At 40.5% G+C, this 22,913-nt stretch overlaps 1 protein-coding gene across 5 annotated transcripts in view; it reads left to right on the top strand.

Annotated features, from left to right (window-relative positions):
* The window catches only part of hivep2a (HIVEP zinc finger 2a), a 117,663-nt gene that overhangs the window by 48,912 nt on the left and 45,838 nt on the right, over positions 1-22,913 (top strand). For all 5 annotated transcript variants that reach the window (XM_014336030.2, XM_005929891.2, XM_042224033.1 and 2 more), the window contains one exon: positions 6,235-6,304. The gene's annotated coding sequence lies outside the window, so the exon portion shown is untranslated. The remainder of the gene's footprint in view (positions 1-6,234; positions 6,305-22,913) is intronic.

The raw sequence follows: 22,913 nt of genomic DNA, 5'->3' as shown, positions 1-22,913 counted from the left end.
AGTGGAAGGTTGTTATACACTCTGCTGTGGGTGTGTGTGTGTGTGTGTGTGTGTGTTGGTGTGCGTGTGTGTGTGTGCGTTAAATCTCAAGGAGCAGAGATGCATGTTGCATATGTGTGTTTATGCGTTTTTGTCAGATTGGAGGTTACTGTATGTGTGTATCAGTGTGTGTGTGTGTGTGTGTGTGTGTGTGTGCAGTGTCTGCCTTTATAATGAGCAGCTTAAGAGTGGAATAAAAAGTGTTATTTTGCTTCTCTCTATACTTCTCTGTGTACTGCAGGACCACCATAAAATCCTAAAATACAGCGCCATACAGTACATCAGTATTCAGGTTCAAAGGGGCTCGTACAGAATTTGTGGATACTTGATTGGAAAATTTGATGGTCAAAACTTCATGTTCTTAATCTGGTGAGAATTAGAAACCAAAAAATTGTTGCTTTGCTAAGATGTTTAGACATTTTTCGGAAACTTTGGTTTTCTGCTCAGTCGGTTTAAATTGGAAGGATTAGACTGTTTTTGGCTGGGCAAGTAGGTATTTATCTTATTAGTGGCTCCTTGTCTGAGTGTACATAAAATACATGTGTTCTCTAGGTTAATACAAGCTATGATAGACACGTAACACCTTCTAAAAGATCAAATTGAATGTGAATATTTAAGTTTATGGAATAAATCTCCTTACAGTGATCGCTTAAGGGATCACTGTAAGGAGATTTATTGCATTTAACCTATCCTAAAGGTTGGGAGCAGTGGGCAGCTATCATGCAGCGTCTGCACCTGTAAGCTCATGCCCGGGTCAAGGGCACAGTGACAGTAGTTGCCAGGAGACACATGCAAACTCAACACAGAAGGGCTCTGGCTCAAATTCAAACCAAGGACTAGTTGCAGTAAGGCTAACTACCAAAACACTGTGCTGCCCCTATAGGAGCAGAATAGAAAAAAACTGAGTGCGGAAAAAATCTCTATAAAATAAAATATTATTTCCAATTTAATGTAAAAAAATATCGTCAATGTTATTGGATCAGTCTAAGTAGAATACCAATGCGTATCTACCACTATTAGCACCACGTGTATGCATAACACGATTGTTTCCACATTTATCCACCTGGAATTCCAAAGTCAGCAAAATGAGTGCTTCAAGTCCCATAACGTCACTAATGGGGAAAATCAAACCAGAGGCCTGGTTACCTGTTCAGTGGTTTGGTTTACTTGGTGCCAAAAATCTAACTTCAAAATCACTTGTGGTGTCATTGATATGAAAAGTGGATACAACTACCAACAATGTAGCAACTTTAAGATAATCTTATGTTACTGCTAATTAATACTCTGACTGAGTGAGAGAAGCTGTGGCCGACTTGCACAATTTAAAAAAACAAAACAGAAAATAAAAATATCTGGTGAAATAGTCAGACGGGACAGCTTAAGCAGATACGAGAGGCCAAGAGCTAATTGGTTGATAGGCTGGAAAAACAAAAATTCAAACTTTTCGTTGTTGTTTCTAACAGCTTCTAATTATTATACGAAAAACTGAATGATATGTAGAAGGCATTTAGCCAGCTGACTGGACACTTGTTTTGAAGCAAACTTAATGAATTTCTTATTGCTGCCAGGCTGTTTCAGATTCCTTATTTGTGGGAGATGGATTGATTAGTGGGTGTTTTTTATGGGTGTTTTGTCACATTAATATAATAAAAGTAGGACACGTCTGGAAAGACTAGAATAATACCAGAGAAGAGGAATAAAGAGAATGGGGAAGAGATGAGAATAGAATCCAAACTGTTCCTAGCCCACAGGCCTATAACTTCCCATTCTGCGCTCAGTGGAAAATCAACAAAGGAATATTCCACATCTCTTTTTTTCTCCTTGCCCTCTCCACCTTGATCTTTCCATCTTGCAGTTTGGAAGGAAGGTAGGAAAAGAAGCTGAATGAGAAGGATGTGATTAGCTGGATTTAATCTCTTGCTTTCACAAAGTCACATGGCTTTAAGGATTGTTTTTTACATCAACTTGGTTTTATTGGGCAGCATACTGAGCAGACTATCGGGAATGATGGGAAGAAAGCTGAAGATCTTTATCTGCCAGCCTAGGGCGGTTAAAAGATTCCAAAATTCACTTGCTTCTTTCCTCATTTTGGCAGCTGAATGTGCTACTTAGAGCAGAATCAAACTCCAGATGAGAGTTGGTTACCTGCCAAAACTGGCTGGTTCAGAAGCCAAGCCTACCAGACACAGGCACAAGTTGCCAGAGTTTGGCTGGTGGCTGGTGGTAGTTTCCCACCCTCCAGTCATGTATTCCAGATGTTGTGGATTTAAATCCAACTTGTGACCTTGTTTCATGTCATCCCCTCTCTTGCGCTCTCTCCTGAATTTTTTCCTTTCCCAGTCTTTCCTCATTCTTTCCACACTCAACGAGCAGTACTGTAAGTAAAATATTGAAACAATTTGAGTATGATCTCGTTTGTGGAATACAAAAAATGTATTTGGATGACCGAAAAAGAGAAGTTTGTTCACCTTAAACTGCATTGTTTTTAGTTCACACTCCTTGTATTCCTGGAAAAACCTACCAGTAGTGAGGGAAGAGCTTCTTTCCAGGTAACTCTTATTGAGATGACCTTGAAATAGACACCTGTCCCAAAGCAGCTTTGGTGTTGGCATTTTTCTCCGTTAGTTCTTATTAAAGGCTATGACTAATTACATTTTTAAAGAAACATGTATTTCGGGCTTTCCTTAGAACAAGTCAAGGTTCTGTTTTTTAAATAGAATCATTTTGGACCGTCCCTTTAAAAATATGATTGTTTTTTTGAAGAATTTCACTTTGTAAGTTAGTTGATGAATAGGAAATGAGTCACAGTGTTGTGCGGGGTGACATAATCCTTAATTACAATGTAAACACACACACACACAATGTTTGTATTATGATTTCCACATCCCACTGCCTCAAATGTGAACCAGCGCATCCATGGACTCTATCCAAGAAAGATAGTTAACATCACTTGCTGGTATGTGAAGTACTTTTTTGATCCCTTAGTCGAGCAATTCAACCATTGACCTCTTAGTTTTGAAACAAGACAAGAGGTTCTGACTGAGAGACAGATTACACCACAGATGACAGAGTGGTAAGCATACCCAGTTTATCATCAGTTTTAAGCTGAATGGGACCAAAATGTACAAAATGACCATCGGGTTGTAGAAAACAACACTTAAAACTAGCAACCAAGGCCATAAACACCCCAGGAAGGTGTTTACCGAGTTCGTATATTGAGTGAGAAGTAGAGTGAAACTATTTTGACTTGCTTTTCTAATAACTCGCCCCCTGCTGGCTGTTAGAGAACATGGAGTGTGCAAGGCATTTCTGCACTGGCGTCACTGTTTTGATCCAATGGCCATTCCAATCAAGTTCATGAAACCAGTTGGGTGTCAATCCACAACTAAACGCAACCCCTCAACAAATCCAATGTTCTCCTTTGTATGGATAATGTGTGTTAAACGCTATGCCCACTGACCACCTTTCACACTTAAGAAAAGAGGCTCTTTGTTTGTTGAAGAACATTTGTTGGGTTTGTAAGGTCTCAGAAATACATATCTTTGTAAAAATTTGAGAAATATGGCAAACGCATTTCAAATCCTTGCTTGCTTCATTGTGTTTTTGTATCACTTAAAAATTAAATCTTGCGTGCTACTTGAACTATATTTTTCTTGCTGACTCTAGAGAAATAATTCATGGGCTTTCCCTTTAAAGCCTATAGTGTCACACAACTTGCATCAGCTTCATTTGCCTCCCGTAAGTGTGTTTATAGTCATACTAATGAGGTTAACCTGATTAAGACTACGGAATTTATATCACCCCTCCTTCACCCTGTTTATACATCTGTGTTTATGTGATAAGGTGCTTAAAATCTGCTTAACTTTATCTATTTTTAACCCATTAATAGCTGATTAATGATAAACTAATTGACACTTAGTTGAATGTTAGTTTGTCATTTATTGAGGATAAAATCTATGTTATCAATTGCTATGATTTGAGAAATTAAACAGAATACGACTGATCAGGCAAGATCATTAAATGCAGATTAACCAGTAGTAATAATATTTTTGGGGGGCAAAATGGCACAAAATGATTATTTCTAGAAGTGATGCAGCTGGTTTAAATATTATTTTCTGGCATTTTTGTGAGTCTTGAAGCATAATGAATTTCCTCATCAGGTGTAGCAGTAGGCATGGTTTTACAATCAATAAGTGGAGCTGATCGGTTTCATGTTAGGCTCTCATGAAATCATTCACTGGACTCAGCCTAACAGGATTATGGCTAAAACATGCAGAGAGGCTGCGTTGTAGATTAAGTGTGATCATCTTGTTAGGAATTGTCCAATAAAAGAGACTCGACCCGGCGCAGCTGGTTGACTTTGTTTTCCTCGATGCATGCACACGGATGGAAACACACGAGTCAGCCTCGCCATGTGTGTGCGGTGTGTGTTTGCACGTGTGTTTTGACAGACATGAAACAGAAAAAACGTCGTCGTAATTTTTTCCCTGCCTCGCTCCTGGCAGACTGGAGCAAGAGGACGACTTGGAAAAATCTGATCTCCAAACACAGTGTGTGTGTGTGTGTGTGCGTGTGAGTGACACATATGACTGTACACTTTTCTCTCAGTGTATGTGTTTTGTTGTTTTCCATCTATTACGTTGTTGGTATGTGTTTGGATTTCTTTTGGTCTTTTCCGCTCTTGTTTGTGTGTAAATAGTATATGTGGTGTGTGTATGCGTGCGCGCGTTTCCGTTCTCAGCCATATTTGAAACCATGTGGCACCGAGACGACAAATCAGATGAATAGAAGGAACTTTCCTGTCTGAGAGGTTTCTTTCTCTCCTCTCTTCCCCCTTATTACTCACTCCTTCCTCCTCTTTCTGTTCGCTACTTCCTGCTCCCCACTACCCCTCTTACCATGTCTCATTCTTTCTCTCGTCTCCCTTCTTTTCTTTCCTCTACACCCTTGTTTCTTTCTTGTTTACACATCTCTATTTTCCTCTGCCTGTCCCCTCCTCTTTCTTCTCTTTCTCCCTCTTTTTCTTTCTCCCCCACTGCCCCCTCTGTCTTTACACCATCCTCCCATCTCCCCTCAGTATTCTCTCTTGCGTCCTCTGTCTGGCCCTCCCTTTGCCACCTGTCTCCTCCATGTTTGTGCAGCAACCTCTTTCACCTCCTCCCGTTCTCCTTCTTCAGCTCTTCCTCTCCTCCTTTCTCGTGCTCTCTCTCTTTTCACTCTTTCATCCTTTAATTATAAATGTGCAGCTCTTTCTTTCACTCTGTTTGCCTAACCCCGCCCATCCTCCATCTCTGTCGTTGTTGTCATTACTCTTCTTATTATTTTTGGTACTTTTCTTTCAATCTTGTTCTCCCCCTCATCTTCTCAACCTCAATGTCTTTCCTTTTGTTTCACCTTCTTATCCCACTCCACATTTCTTTTTTTCACTGTTGTCTTTCTCTCCACTCTTCCTCTTTTTCTAAGGTTTCTCCCCGCCTGTCTCCTCTCCTCCTCCTTTGTTCTCCAGCTCCTCTGCCTTTCTCCATTTTTTTCTTCCTCTCTCTCATCCCATCTTATCTTGTCACCTTCTTACTTTTAATCTCTCTCTCACCCCGACTTTCATGGCTCTCTTTCTCTCTCTGTCCATCCAACACTATTTTTTCTTCCTCTCTTCTATTTTCTAGTGTGTCTTCCTGTTGTCTGGGTTTACAACACTAAAAAGGGTTAGGATTTCTTTTCTTCGCACCTCCTGTGACCACTTCCTCCACCGCATCCTGTTTATTTCCTGTTACTCCTGTGACTGGACTCTCTCAGAAAAATACACAGACACCCCCCCCCCCCCCCCCCCACACACACACACACACACACACACACAGCAGCCTCTAATTGAATCTACAAGAATAAACTCTATAAAAAGACAAACTTAAAAACGGCACAGCAGCCATGAGCAGTATAAAGAGCCTTGATTTCACACCTGGAAATGCAAAAAAGGCAGACAGACCTTTTGGGCCCTTTGCTGATGCTACAGGATGTTTGTACAGCATTTGATAACTGAAACTTATTACACATTTTCATGGCTAACATGTTCCATGCATCATGGAAAAATATTGTTGATATTTTTATAGCCAGTTATCTTGTCACAGCTATTTTTGTTTGTTTGTTTGTTTTATGAATGATCTCACACTAATGATCGCTGTCATGTGTGTTTTCTCACAGGATGGCCACATAAGGACACTTTCTGTCGGGACTCCCATTAAAACCAGTCTGACAGAGCGCAGACCGAAAGGTAAGCCGTGCCGGCATCTCATCCTGATTTCATGACGGACTTTTAGACGTTCCAAGGTTTTTTTTCTGGACAGTGGACTGTGCGGTTTGTGTTGCATAATGTGGGCTTTGTAGATGCGATGATGAGTTTTTCCTTTAATAAACACCGGTGTGAATCAGAGCAGTGTGTTTGGGCCAAAAATGTTCCTTAAAGGCTTTGTTTCCATCCACTTATCAAACCGTTCGTACGCAAACACATTTGAATAGTCAGGGTAATTCAGGTTTGTGTCTCTAACCTTTGGATTTTCCACGCAGCATGTTTAACATTTAATGCTGCATTTAGAAAGAACATAAATCCGCTTTAAAGGAAATTTCTTTGAGGAAAGAATTTTCAGTTTCACTGTAAACACCTGTATACAGTCAGACTGGAGGGACATTGCAAAGACTTTCCATTGTAAAACATTATTTTGTTATTTTGGCATTTGAAGTGACGATGACTGCTTAACCCTCTGAGGTCTAGGTAATTGTTGGTGATAACTATTCCTCACCCAACCATGACCATATGTTTTGGAGCAACGTGACACTGAATTGTACAGGGAAAAAAATATGAATAGTTTCTGAACAACTGATGAACTTTCAGGTTTGCATTCAGCCTCAAATCTCCCCGAATTAGAAGAGAAATACATACAATTCAGACTTAGGATCTTATTTTGAGAACATTTCCAATCACATGTCATTCTCCAGAAGAATCAAAGTGACTGAATATTGGAGCTTTGAGTTGTTGTTACAGCTTATGCAGAGGTTTGACCTTCACGTGGAGCTAACTTAAGCAGAAGCTGTGTGGGCAATCAGCCTCCTCTTTGGATGCCTCATCTGTAAATGTAACCCTTTCCCTTTGGAGGCCTACTAGGGCTAAGCCTTGTTTCTCTTTTCTGAACTCAGCAGTTTCTTTCATATTTCAGAATTGTTAGAGAGGTTGATCTCTGCCTATACATTTTACTAGCGCTACCCTTGGAAAATTGCACAACCTATATATGCTGAGGTGTCAGATCTCGTCACTGAGGGTACTGGCGAGGTCGTTAAATGTCATCTTTAGGGGGGGAAGAGTTAAGATCATTGTTTTACTGCTGTGTTGAAAAATCCAACCACAAGTGTAGAAGCTCAACACTGTTGTGAATCTCATACTGACTGGCTCATCTCTGGCTTGAGCATGGAGTACATGCAAATCTATAAGTTGGCCAGTGAGAACTAACCGCAAGCCTTAAAATGTTGTGATTACAACCCTGGGTTTCCAAGCTGCGACACACTAATAGATACAGTTCTGCTTTCCTGTGGTCTCAGTGAAAATGCAGAATTGTATTCAGTCAGTTCAGATCAGCTTCCTGTTTGCCTTCTCTGCCTATTGATGGCTAGTTGCCTTGTTTCTATTGGCCAAGCGAACATTTGTCACAGAGCGATCAACTTTCAACTTTCAATAGAATTTACATGAGATCTCTGAAGCTGCAGGCTGTGTTTGACGCAGCAGCAGACTACCACCGCTCATTGCAAGCCACTGGAAATACTGTGTTTCAGAGTGCAGCGGAGGTGGTTACATCCTGTCTGACTGCTTCACGATCCAGCGTCTTGTGTGGACACGATGCCGATGCGCCGATTAGTTTGGGATCCGTGATTCTTCAGTTAAACAGCAATGCAGGGTGGTGCTGAACTTGTTGATGGCTCCCTGTGAAAATATTAGCATGTTTTTACAGTTAATATTGCAAAACGAGTTATTCGAGTTTCTGTGCTCTTGTTGCCCTGGTTACACTGGTTTCTATGGTATTTATAGTATTTTTTGTCTTCTTTTCAAACTTTATTTCAGATTGTTACACTTTATTTTCTTTCTGATTACACATTATTTCTCTTATCTTATTGATAACCTTTGAATGTCTTTATGGATCATAATGTTAGCTTTCTCAGGTTTTATACCCTCCTGACCTGGTTACACTTGTTTTCTAGTGTTTCTGATATTTTTATGAGCGTGTGAAAAAAGGAAAATTCTTTTAATGTGAACCATTAGAGCTGCAGGAGAGGACAGGATTACAATGTGACCACAAACAGAAATGGAACTAGAAGTCAAATATAAAACACACACACACACACACACACACACACACACACACACACACACACACACATTCCAGGGAGCCAAATTACCATCACCCGAAGTAGCTGAAATGATTTTGGTTTGACACAGACACTGCGGTTGGCAGACAGAGAAAGTATTTTAGAAAGGTGTAAAATAATACGTTACCTGCCCCAACATGCTAACACACACATACACGCACACACACACGCACACACACACACACACATGCACACAGACAGCATTCTAAACTTTGCCAGCGCAAGATTAACAAGCCAAAACATGAACAGACACCATGAAAAACAAAACAAATCAGCACCACAGAAAATGTTGCAATGAGAAGATGTGCCATAGTTATGTCACAGCGAAGATGTGATGAAGTGTTTTCTGATAATTCAAACACAAACACACACAAACTCAGAGGCTTTCAGCAGCCTGCTGCGTGCCAAGGTTATGAAACAATTTGCATGCACGCGCCTTTCAACACAATTCTTCTTTACGTCCATTCAAGCTGAGACCCAACTCTGGAAAGATAAAAATAGAACCTCGCTGACCTCCTCTTTCTCTCCCTCTCCGTCCCTCTATCTCCTTACTCCCTCCCCGCTTTTCTGTCTCTGCTCTGATATTGTTGCAGCTGTTTTGCCCCAGTTGGGTAATGCTTGCACTGTAACAAAAGCAAAAAGAGGTGTTCGGGGTCGAGGCTTCGAGGATTTTTTTTTTTTACTCTCCCCAGTGGGAAATATGGCTTTCATCAACACAGTACTCGCTCACAATAATCCAAACATACAGAAACAAGAGATCAAATGACGCAACAGACAGTGATTCACCAGCAAAATGTGAGGCGAGAGTTTGTTTGGTGCAGTTTTGTTGCAAATTTGAGGTCCAGAGTGCAAAATAAACGGCAGTGACAAACAATTTGAACTGGCTCAAATTACGGGTCACCGCAGTATTTAGATAGAACTAAACAGCAGAATAATTCAGGGGTAAATTCACCCACGCTCGGTTTATTGACAGGGAGTGAGGATGCAGTTGTCCCGACAACCTCCAGAGACGGCAAGTCAGGCATCCCGCCGCGCTGATATCAACTTCAGAATAAATCCAGTTTGTTTTCGCAGCCCCCATGCACAGCAACGACCTAAATGGAAATACATGTTTGCATGCGGACAGAGAGGGGAAATGCACGCGAAGCAAACAGGTGGCAGACATCTGGGATAGTAACTTTAAACTAGCTGTGAGTATTGAAAATATTAACTCGTAAAAAGCAGCAGATTGTTGTAGATTTAGAACAAGCGAGCATCTGCTGTCAATTAAGATCTGAGCAAACTTGACAGCGATGACAACAATGTTTAAGGCTACTCAGCCGAACATGCTGAGTAGCCCTAAAGAGGAGTTTACAGAGAGCAAGGAAAACAAGCAATGCGTCCTGTTTCCTTGAAAGGTCCAGGCCTTTTTAAGGGATGTAAATATCAGCTGGTTAAATGCCAAATTGAGAGACCGGGCACGGTGACTTCAAGGACAGAGGAGATGCGTGCCACTCTCGAGGTCAAAACGGACGTAATTAGATAATTAGATCCTGCTTGGGAACCCTGCAGGGTTATAAATGTACTCTGGCCAAGCCAGAATGACGAGGGGAAAAAACGTGCAGGGCAGTACATTAAAACGCTGATTGATTGACTGATTATTCCTTTGAGGTCTCATGAAGAGTAATTCTAAACCAAACTCCTGTCCATGTATTTGTGAGAAAAATAAAAACGACTTCTTTGGAAAAATATAAATAGTGTCTCATGTGTTACTTGGAAAGATTTTTGAGGCCATAGGGTTCGAGTTACTTCCTACTATTGATGAGGACCTAGGCCTCGGAGACCTGAGTCATCCTCTTTGTCATGATCACTGTCGGCACATCTCCAAACACCTATCACAGATACCAGCGGTGGAAAGTATTTAAAGTGGTCCTGGGATGAATATTTTTATTGTTGGACAAATTTACAAAAGTAGTTTTGCATTATCTCGAGATCTGATTAATCAATTTTTATCTGTCCTAAATACGTTGTTTTATTTCACTTTGCTCTGATTGGCTGTGGTTGTATAACATTGTGTCTATATTTCCATCTACATATGTGTCTCTGGGAAGAAGGGAACGTTTTCCTTTCAAAGATGCCACTAATTGTCTGTTTTAAAGCTTTTCAGACTGCACCTTTCTCACCCTTTTCGGCTGACTATGGCTCGTTGTTCCTTGATTTGACTGGTTAGCCTGTTGTGGGCTTTAAAGGACAGTCCAGTCTTATCTGAGAATTATTTTTAAAGCTCCAGCCCATTTTTCTGTTTCCATGCAAGACTTTCCAGGCATGCTAGCTTACAAAATCCATGTACTTTAATATCTACCATCTTCTAATACAAAGAAAAATATTGTACTTGTAATATTGTACACTGCTACAGTTACCAGTACAGGGTAATTACTTGGTAATCTTTTGTTTCACACGTATTTGTTATATTGCACAAAATAAAAATAAAATATTTGTGCCTTTTTGAGTGAGACTCAAGAGACTGAGTCTCGGAGTGCACTGCAGACAACTGTGGGATGCTTTAATTTGACTATTTCCCACTATAGCACCTTCTTGAGTCAGCTGTAACCTTCAGCATTTTGCTGAGCGCGCAGTAGCACAGGATGAATAATGGGCGAGGGTCAGTACTGTACAGCAGCCTTGTTGTACGCTATTAAACTGTATCAGCATACAACAGAAAGGTACAGTAATGGTGGTGGCACATATGTGGTGAATAAAAATGTGTGACTAGTCAAGCAGCACAGCCACATTTCATGAAAATCAGCTGGTTTACAGCAAAGTAGACATGACATCGCACCATGTCAGTCATTGGTCAATCAGTAATGATGTCATTGAGCCACTTCCTTATTCTGCGGTGATGAGGGAGTTTTCTGAAATCCAGAAATTTGTGATAAGAAGAAGTTGCTGGATATGTAACTGGATGCTGGCGACACTGAAGTGGTTTCCACGAGGAGCGATTATCATTGCAGGTCAGAACTTTCTAAAAACGATCAGAACTGCTAATAATAAGCTGCTAATAACTACATGTGTTAGAAATACATCTTTGAGTTTTCTTTTGACCAACTGGGGACTGGTCCAGGGTTTAGAGGGAATTGATAATTTTGCAGCTGACCCAGAAACACAGCACTGGGTGCGGGCCTAGAGGCTGGTTTGGTTTCTGTGTTAACGTGTAATGATAATAGCTTAGTGCCACTAAAATCACTTAAGCTTTGGGTTTGCACATCAGCAGAAAATTAAGTTTTTAAGTGTTTCATTTTTTCCATGAGGTAATGGATAATTTTGTAAATCTAGAAGATATTTATTCTCGTTTGCATGCAACAATGTGAGCATGTGCTCTTGCACTTCTTTCATCTTCATTTAAAACCCTGATTTGGTTTTAAGGTTAAGGGTTAGAGGTCAGACGGTGAAGCTTGGGCATGTCACTGAGAGTCCTCGTGGGTATAGAAGAACACATGTGACAGGGTCTGAAAAGAAAGCTGCATCTGTTTCCTCTTCTCCACTGTTGCCCAGTTCGTGTGGTTGTATTTTGAAATGGGAAACTATAAAAAAAAAACAGGTCTCTAAGTATTCAGTACCTTTGGTTATTTTTTTGAATATAATTCTGTTTGTGTTTCACTTTTTGTTTAATCTTTCTGTGTGTGTGTCTCTCCCCCTCTCCTCCCCCTCTGTTCAGTTAAATTCAAACATCCATCATTGGCACGGCTGTCACTACTATGTTGCCAAAGCAATAAAATACATAACAATCTGGGACTGTGTGTGTGTATGTGTGTTGGGTGTGTGTACATGTATTTCCCATCAGTCATGGTCATCCTTACCAAACCCTTTCCCAGAATCCACCACTGACTCATTTGAAGTAAACCTCGAGTCAGCTGTTTGACTTAAAGCTTACAGAGGAGACGTCTGTTATTCTGTCTAAATGTGCATGATGTTTGGTATGATCACGACTGGTCACACCTGTGGAGGTATTTGGATCCTGCAGAACTGGACCGGCTGGTTTTTTTAGCAGTTTTTTTGGGTTTTTTTTTTTGTTTTGTGCAGTTCATGTGTTTGTAATAAAATTGAATGAAGGAGCAGCTTAGGTTTCCTTAAATGAGGGGAAAAAATGTCATGCTTTAATAAAAAATCCTGCCACATGCAAAATGTTTGTGGAAGATTTAAAAGAGGTTCTCTGGGGTGAGCATACATGTGATGACGTACAAATGGCCTTGACGACACCTGACAAGGGAAGCAGCTGGCAGCGTCTCTCCGACCAGATATGATTAGTGGTTGTTGCTTAGTTCTTTCAGTGTGTTTACAGAGGGACCACATCAGTGGCACGTGTGGAAAATCCCAAATTATTCCCATGCAAATACCACACGGAAAGCTTCACATGTGATGATGCAGGGATCACAGCAGTGGCAGAGAGCGCTTGAAGCACTTTAATGAGTTTGTGATTCGGCAGAATCAGACGGAACTTGAATTAATGTGTTATTTTATGGTACCTGATAACACGTTTAAGCTGCAGGAAACATGTCTACAAGGATCCGGATTTGTGATGTAGCAGGCGATAGCTCGCTGTGATGTGTGGTGACAGGAAAAAATGGGAAAGCTGGTTGGAAATCTGCCGTTTGCATCACAAAAATCACAATTACTCAAGTTTTACACAAGTACAGTTTTCCACTTCTGAATCCTAATCTATGTCATTACACATGAAAGAAAATATGATAAACTACGAAATTAGGATGTGATATTTATATGATTTGTATTCGAGCAGGCTCAAAATGCAGTTTAAAAATCACCGTCTATCACCTGAGGACACTTAAGCTTGTTTAATTTTTAATTTTTGCTTCATTTGGTACTTTCTTCCATTTCAATTCAATTTTTTGTATATAAAGTACAAAAAAACATCCAGGAGATCCAGGCTCAGGTCAGAGCACCAGGTCAAGACAAAAGGCAAGCGAGAGATTAATAACAACAAATGATTAAATGTAGAGTGGTGTATAAACAAAGCCTAGGTCTTTTACAGTGTAACTAAAAGACGGTTCAGGATCCATCCCTAACTATAAGCTTCATCAAAAAGAAAGTTTTATGCCTAATTAAAAGTAGAAAATCCAAACTGGAAGCTGGTTCCACAGAAGAGGGGCCTGAAAGCTGAAGGCTCTGCCTCCAACAAATACTCTAGAAACCACAAGTAATCCTGCAGTCTGAAAGCAAAGAGCTCTAATGGAGTGATGCAGTAATGTGAGGTCTTTAAGATAAGGCTGGTTGTTCAAGCCTTTATATGTGAGGAGAAGGGTTTTTCAAATAGAACGGTGCTCTTTCTGTCTTTGACGGAAATCAGGTGTCTCTGTACAAACTGAGCTGTCAGTAAGATCGATTTACTTTGCTTTCTTGCTAAAAAGGAGTAAATGTATTTATACATTAGTAGTGTCATCCCTGTCATTGCCATGTGAGCATAAATCAGTAGGGCTATTGTTGTTTTCTTCACTGCTATGTGAGCTACGACAAAACGGCACCCTGCCAAGTCATGCAGGGTAAAGTGTATATTTCAGGTTAAGTTGTAATTAATGTCCATGTGAACCTTAACGTAAGCTAAAATGAAAACTAACTGAAACTAATGCTTCTGTTAATCTGCTTGTGGTAATACTTTGAATGGTCAGCTAGGCTAGAAAAGATGCAGGCAGTTTAAAATAATCAAGGAGCAGCGATAAATTTACTCTTTGCCTATTTTACTGTTAACACCACCTGGATGAAGAACAGTTGGTGCATACTGTTAGTGAGACTGGTTTCAGTGTTGGTCAGGAGTTTGTACTGTAATATGTTTCATTTCTTGGATCTTGCACCAATATGTCATCAATGTGAAAAGCTGCGGGCTTTGACATGTAAACCCAGCAGTCCCTTGCAAAGGTTGGGTATTTTATGCTAATACATTATATTATTATAAAAAGTACTAACTGCACAGGCTGTGAATGCACTGTACCTTAATTGCGATGTGTGCCCATCTTTACATACTACCTATGTGGGCGTGTGAGAGTGTTTATTGTTTAATGCGTGTACACACACGTTGGCACCGTCACCGCAGTGTGACGGCCGCAGTTGTCGAGGGCTGGCTTCTCTGCACGATGGAGACAATCAGGTATTCACGCTTCAGCGGCTCTGAAAGACAATAAAACGTAGGTGTCATGCTGTTTCATCCTCACCCAGAAACACTTACACACACTGGTAACAACATGCAAAGATTAAGAAAACAAACATGCAAAGATGTATACGCCCAGTAGCGCTCCACAAAGACAAACCACGCACACATTCCCATGTGTGAGCAACAACACTGACAGGACACCTGAATTCCACAAGGTGTTCATTCAATAGCAGGTGTGAGTTAATTTCTTTTGACTGTGACGTGCAAAACTTTTCTACAGATGTTTTGTCTTTGGCACATCCAGAAATGACCTGATCAGATCTCCACAGAGTACCCTCTTTACGAAATAGGGTTATATGTTAAGGTCATGTAAACAGTTTTCCAGATATTTGGTAAATACATTGACATTTTTAATTTATTTTTAATGTGGCTTTAAGCTAGACCACACCAGCTGACATAGCCATTTAGATTTCTCTAACTGTAATAGAGTGTTTATTATTGTGGCCTCTTCTTTGTTGGTTCACCTCTGAGACCAGAACAGCAGCTCCGAGTTTCTCAATGTTCAATTCATAAAACATTTTTAATAATGGTAAACCAAATCATGTCATTTCAATGTTTAATGAACTGAAAAATAAGCAGGTTTCAGCCATATGAACTATTACTGACAATTAATACTAGTTATTGTAGCCAGTAGGCTGAAAATTTTAACTGTGTAGTTTATTGATATGACGGTAATAAACTGGGGAAATAGAAGTGTTATCTCTTTACCTTTGGGTATTCAACACTGACATAAACAGTCTAAATTAATAATAGAAATAAATTAAGATCTGAGTCCTAAGTCATGTAATGTTTCTGTTATCCAGTAACGTAACATGGAATGACATGATAGGTAGAGTTTTAGGTGACATCACATCATTACAGGAAAGCTCAAGAAAGGATGAGCTTTCCTCTACTCATGGGTTTATTTTTCTAGTGCTGAATAATTTTTCAACCAGGTGCAGTAAGTAGCCATTTACTTAGTTCACACCTGTTACAAAGAGAGCCCTGCACATGAAAACATTTCTTTTAACCTGCAGTGCAAACATCAGCACTAAATCATACCGATTTGTCCTTCTTCACAGCAGCCCCTGGCCCTTTTACCCTGCAAACCCCAAACAGTAAAACAATCTACAACTCCAGATTGAAATATATTACGCTCTTTATTTTCGTATGTGATCATCTAGACAGCAGTAACAAAGGAAAGGGTTTTCCAACATAAGCTTTGGCAGGAATTTTGCTGATATTAGTAATTGAAATTGCTGCAGCATGTGCCATTCAGTGACCACAACGTGCAGTTTGATTTTATTTTTACCTTTGGTTTATGTTTTAAACATTCGTAGCTTGAAACAAAAACAAAAATTGAACGTAACTGTTATTCACTCCAACTCAGTCACACACACATTCATACAAGTGCTTTGTTTTCAATACCTAAGCACTTTGACACTGTCACTTTGTAACAAGTGTCCAGCAGCTCTGAACAGTGACTTCTTCCAGACAGGCCTCAGCTCCAGTCACGTGACTTAAAACTATGTGTTTTCTTTACAATTTATAGTTCAGAGCAGTTATATAGATGTATTTGAGTAGTATTTCTGGTTGGAATATGTGTTTTTATGGTATTATTTTAATAGTATTGCAATTTAGAATTTAAAAATAGGCTGGGAAGTCTTTCCTTATCTTATTCTCAGGTTGAAACTTAGGCAATCACTGTTTTCTTACAGGTAGCTCTTATTTACCCCCTCTCCCATGTGACTTGAATGCAGCATTCTTGTGAAGTTACAGCACTGATTAAAGGGGCTTGCTGCAAAATTCTTGAGGGACTCAGATACCCAGAATTCCACAAGCTTGATAGTGATAAAGTTCAGATGGATATTTTTTCAAGAGCGAATGACAGGAGGAGAGGAAGTAAAGAGGAAGGGTGTCATTCATGTATCTGGTGTCAATAGGTCATCATCATTAGGCTCCACCCACACTCATTCTGTGTGTGCTTCACAGCATGTGTTTCCCATCTGGTTCCACCCAGTCCCTCAACACTGACTTAATGCTGACCTATTTTCCCTCATCTTTCTTCTTTCTCATGTTTTATTGTTTTGTTCTTTCTTTAGCAGCCAGAGCACATCTCTCCCTCCTCTCTCTCTCTCTCTCTCTCTCTCTCTCTCTCTCTCGCCGGCTATCCCTCACGTTATTTCTCTCTCTCCCCTAACTCTCATTTCCTATCCTCGTCTTCCCTTGCTCTTCATCAGTGTAACACAACACCTTGACCTCATGCTTTTTCTCCGTTGTGGATTTGTGTTGTGTGTGTGTGTGTGTGTGTGTTTGACAGTGTGATGTCATCGCTCCAACTTTCCCCAGCCAGATACCACAGAGATGCCGTCATCTCCCATCTCTCTCATTTGCTGCCTGTCATTCTGCCTCCTGTGTCGCTAAAGATAACCGTCAACCAGTCATTTAACATAATTAAGGGTCTTAAAGTCCCATTTGTTCTACACGAAGGGGGAAATCTCTGAATGGGGGTGAGGTCACTCCAATGTTGTGCCACTTGTGTCATGACTTACTTTCAATCACGTGCCAGTTTACACACATTTCGGCTCTTTAATTACATGTAGCAATCTGCCTTTGTTTTCCCTCTTCTATTAAGATCCTTACACTTGCTGCCAGAAAATTCTTGAAACAAGTGAACTGAATTGGAAACAAGTGGAATTACCTCATTCCCTTGGCAGAGCTGTTTTGATTCGCCCGAAGGACGAAGCAACCATTCAGGACTCAGATCTGATCTAAATTGCAGCTCTAAATCACTGAGATTTGTGTTTTTGTAAATTTCCCAACCTTTCCCCTGCCAAACAAGCGGAAAAACATCCAATGGTCCTCAGCAGATTGTTCCAGTGCTTATTGCTGTGATACTTTAGCATACTCTGTGTTGTCTTTTACAAGTTTTGACACTTTATATTACTGTGTTTGTCTAAAATTACAGATGGAATGTGAGACCTTTCAGCAGCTCAGACCTTAAGGCTACATGCACACAATGTCCTGATAGGTGTGTTAGCAAAATGCTTCTGTTACACTCAGACTCCTGAAAACAATTTTTCCCATTGTAAACTTGAAACAAAGACTTTTAGAATTAAGACTAGTTCTCAGACTGAGACTGAATCCGCTATCCAAACATCGCCAGTAGAAAACTCATGGATGACATCCTCTCCTTGGCAAGCTTGCTAGTTAAAGCCTGCTAGTCTGGTGAAAACTATTATATTTAAAGCGTTTTCAGGTAATGGTTTTATTAAAATAGATGGAGGGTGTTAGGGCGTTCTTATTAATTGCATGTGATGCTGGCTTCAAAAGTGAGTCAGCCCTCGCAGACTCTGATGTTAAAGTGCTGAAATTTATAGCAGAGATAAACATGTTAACAGGCTTGCATGAAAAACGTTTTTCAGTCTCTTCGTGAGTTTACTGGGGTGTATTTTTTATGGCTTATAGTTTAAACCATGTTCTCAATTACTAAGACTTAAAGTTGTGTATTATTAGGAGTGTGACTGCTTGTGGTTATTTCTACCTTTTGGAGCATTTTCAATGCAATTATCTGACCAATAATATGGCTTGCTGCATGTTTAATTGGACTAAAAGCCCATTAAATAAGTCGGCGTTCCAGTTTTGGTCAGTGAAGCTTACTAACTAGGCCAGCGTTTAACATTTGGCATTAGCTGCTAACCTAGCGCACCACTCTCTCATGGACTTTGGGGTAACTTCCAGCTCTGTCATCGCGTGAGGTTTCAAAATGGGGTTTTATGTTTTTTGATACTTTATTTTAGTTTGTGTGTGTAAAATTAAAGGGAGTGTGCTTGAGGCTTCAAGATGGGACTTCACAAACTACTGAGTGGTGTCGCATTATCCATCTTTTCTATACACTTTCTCATATAAACTGCTCCAGCAAACTCAGATAATTAAGATAATTCCTTAATTGTAATCTCCCTTGCAGGTAAGTACTGCCTGCTACCTTAATTTATCAGATTACCCTTTGGTATAACATACAAAAGGCCTTTATAAGTTTCTATTAGACATCATGGGACAACTAACTGGACACTCTGTTCACACAGTACACAGCTATGTTAACACCTTTGTGGTCAGCAGATAACTTCGTAAACACGAGTATCAGTCCAACAGAGTAAAGCATTACCCTTGTTGATTTTTTTTATTGCTGTAGCAGAATTGTGCCACGCATGTTTGCTATCTTTTATTGATATATGTGGGCAAATAACGGCCATGCAAATATATTTCTGTGAGCCAACAGTGGGGTGATGTTGGTCTTAATAACCGCCATCGTTAATTTAGAAACATTCACCAATCCAACCTGATGTCCACATTACATTTGAAGGAGGAGAGGTGTGTTGTGACCCTTCAGGCTTTTCATATCTTTACAACTTCCGAGGCCGGAAGTTGGAACTTACGTGGAGCACTTGAAGGCAGCATCAGTCTTCTCATGTACTCCCTCAGTGTCTGCTGTCTCCCTGAGCGCTATCATTCTTCCCATTCAGCTTCCTGCCCTATAAATATTTGAGTAGCCCCATTAGAGAGTGAGGTAATCTTAACACACACGCTCACGCACACACTCACGGCGGCTGCCATTAAGGCGTAGTAGTGGATAATAGTCTTGTCGGAGTGTTAGACCCCCGAGCTAACGGTCTAATTAAGAGCGAAACAGGTTTAACGAGTTTAGACTGTTCATTAAGCCAGAAACCTGATTAATTAACAGTCGAGGGGGAGAGTTTGCTAACGAGTCGCGTGATTAATTAAAACTACAGACGACAGAAAGTGTAACTTTAAATGGGGAAAAAGGTGAGGGATGACTACTACCAACGGAAGGAGGGGGAAAAGAAGAGGAATGAATAGAAACAGGAGATAGATGATGGAGGAGAGGGAGGGAGTGAAGTATGAAACAGAGAAATAGAGTACGAGGAAGAAATTGAAAGAGTGGGAAAAGGAAAGATGTGAAAATGGAAAAATGAAAAAAGATTAAAAGAGAGCAGAGGAGTGAGAAAGTGAAGGATTGCGAAGGATGAAAAGCTGAGAGAAAGTCTCTCCCCATGGTTCTCTCCAACTTAAAGATAGAGAGAGAGACGCAAAAGGGAAAGATGGAAACTGTTCCTGCTTTTGTCAACCAGAAATGACTGAAAGTCGTTGAAAAAGAGAGAAAGAGGGAGGGTGGCGGAGGTCAAAAGACATCAAGACATTAAAACAAAGAAAGACTGTGGAGAGAAAAACAAAGGCTTAATACAACAGCCTCTCACGCTCTCACTCCCTCTCTTTCTCTTTCATAAATACACACAATCGCACAAATGCAGATTCCTGAATCTCTCCTCTTTGTGTTTGGCCGAGTCGAGTACGAGTCGTGTGATGGCTCCCCTCGCTGGACATCTGAGGTCGAACAATTTGACCTCGAGAGCTAAGGGATCAAAATGTTTAGCACGCTGGAAGAGAAGAAAGAAATACTTCTTTCTCCTTTCAAAATAACGCTCTGATTATTTTGTGTTTTCCTGTTCTTATTCCTCATGACCAAGAAATTGACTAACAACTCAACTTAATTTGTTTGTGGTTGTAATTCTTTTTAAGTTAAGTTCCACACATGGAGGAAAAATAAACCGTATCATATCTATCGATTTTTTTCATCCTAGCATTGGAAGAACATGCACGCTCCACACAGAAAGACCTCAGTTGGCCAGTTGATTCAAGCCATCTCCACCATCCTTCCTCTAAACTGTATTATTGTATTATTTTTTTAACTTTCTTCTGTGTCACTCTTTAGCAGAAAGTCTGTGCCAGTGCAAATAGATGTATAAAGAACAGAGCTTCAGATCAGTGCCAAATCCAATGAGCCAAAAGAACATGAAGCACCTGTCATGGGAAATGTGATGGGACACTAAACAGCTTCAGTACTTCTTGGCATTGCTTCTCCAAGTCTCCTTATTCTTCGGGCTACACCGCTTACAGTAAATCGCGTGCTTCCATCTCACGCTATACCTCTGTCACCTTCGTCTTATTTTCCTCCTGCTTGGCTGCTCCATATTCAGCTTCCTTTATCCAACATATCCACTGTCCTTCCTCTGCACATGTCCAAACCATCTCACTCTTGCCTCTCTAACTTTGCCTCCAAAAGACTCAACCTGAGCAATTCTTTCAATATCTGCCATCCAAGATAGTAGAGCTGGAGTCTGTTCCACAGTGTTTATTGAGACAGGTGTTCATATCAAGAACCACAAAATAACATGGATGAAAATCTTGAAATGTATATCAAAAAATATTTCAGTTGTTATTTATACACCTGAGTAGCCCATCCAATCATAGTCTGAGTTGCGTACACTAATAGTGTACTAATGCATTTAAAATCTTCTGAGGTGTTCAAGTAGTCTGATGTGTGGTGGCTGCAAATGTTCTAGTAGTTAATTCACATAATTTTCAGTTGCCTCTTGACCCCTCTCTCTAAGTGTACAGGTCAAATGTTAAGTAAGTAAGTACCAGACCCACCTGGCCTTTTTGACGGCCACGTCTGGCCCATGTACCTGAAACATAAGAACATTTAGCACCATTATTACATCCATACAATATTGATTGTAAATAAGGTTAGCACGTTGTTAAAGCAGGCCATACAAAAGGCGTTATAAAGTAATGGCAGGGTTGCGAAACATTAATTTATGGAATCGGCACCAGTTACATAAAGGAGTTGTATGTGTGGTTGTAGTACTGTAGTGTTTTTGGTGAATTGAAGCACTGCTGATTCAAATCCTTTGCGGATTGATGCTAACTGCCAAAATTATTAAAAAATAGTAAATGTAGCCACAGTACAGCTGCCATGGTCTAATTAATATAATAATTCAAGCGCATTTGCAGTGTGAGCAGTATAACCATCCATCCCCATGCAAAGCTGTGGCTGCAGTGCAAATAAGGCTGAGCAGCGCAGCTGTCCTCACAGCCAGTGGCTGCGTAGCGTCAGGGATCCACATGTTTAACAGAGTAATGAGCAGCAAATGCTTTATGTAGCGCGTCACATCATCGGTCATGCCATTCCCTGAACTGGTGGTGTGTTGAACTGGACTAAAGTGACATATCAGCTGTTCATATGGCTTAGGGAAGAAATGCAAAGTTTTATGCAAGGCAGTGCAAAGTTTATTGCGAGGTAAACCAAAAGTATTGTAAGAGAACATAAAAGTTATTGCAAGGAAAATCAAAAGTAGTTGTAGAATGAAAACAGCTTTTTTTCCCCAATCTTTTTTTCCAGCAAATTATATGGTTCACCTCTTGTGATTTTGTTAATGTTTTGTAACCCCGCGTTGAGGTTAAAGAGGCTGCGGCGGTAAAGAAATAAGACTGTTGAGGGAGGTGGTTGGGTGAAGTGAGGAGGAAGTTGGAAAGAGAGTTGAGTGGAGACTACAAATGAAAACAGAGAAGGGAGAACAGTGATAAAGATATGAAGGAAAAAAAGGGGGGAGAAACAAGAGGGATCAGGGGAGGACTGTGAGCTGTGGAGGAGGAGCAGGTGCTGCTGACAGCAGCTTCATGTGTTCCTTTGGTTTCCTCACCTTCTGTGTGTGCATGCGTGAAACAAGACAGTAGTAAAGACTGCAGGAGAAAACAAGAACTGTGTCAAGCCCATGTGTGGCTGGTATTGATCACGCATGTGGTTTTGCCCTCATGTGTTTACGTAGCATAAAATGAGCATTTACCAATGACGCTATTCCAGGTGACCAAAATCCCAGGAGACTCAAATAAAAGAGTCATAGTGATAATGTGAGTCGTGATGTCAGATGGGGTAATGGTCTTACATGGAAAAAAAAAAGTGGATCGTTGACACAGTCACTGTTTAAAGAAAAAAAGGAAAAGACAGAAGTAAAACATGCAAAATAAAAAGTTGCTGCCAATTCAGTGTGCAGTCAATGTTTATGAGATCCATATCCCACAGCGTGGCCTACAATGACCTTATAAGCTCCTCAGTGTGAGGGTAAAAGCCAAAAGAAAATCCAAATAGTTTCTCACTTCTGGAAATGAGAGGCACTCCACCATGAGGCACTCCACCCTTTTCAGCCAGAAAAGGGTGGAGTGCCAAGTGGAGGAGTTTAAGTATCTCGGGGTCTTGTTCACGAGTGATGGGAGAAGGGACGGATTGGTGCAGCGGCTGCAGTGATGCGGACGCTGTACCGGTCTGTTGTGGTGAAGAGAGAGCTGAGCTTAAAAACGAAGCTCCTAATTTACCGGTCGATCTACGCCCCTACCCTCACCTATGGTCATGAGCTGTGGGTAGTGACCGAAA

The sequence above is a fragment of the Haplochromis burtoni genome, unplaced genomic scaffold, assembly GCF_018398535.1.
Source record: "Haplochromis burtoni strain Fernald_Lab_line unplaced genomic scaffold, NCSU_Asbu1 Contig_126, whole genome shotgun sequence".
Taxonomy (NCBI): Eukaryota; Metazoa; Chordata; class Actinopteri; order Cichliformes; family Cichlidae; genus Haplochromis; species Haplochromis burtoni.
The sequence above is the reverse complement of the archived record's forward strand: the minus strand, read 5'-3'. Positions and strand labels throughout refer to the sequence as shown.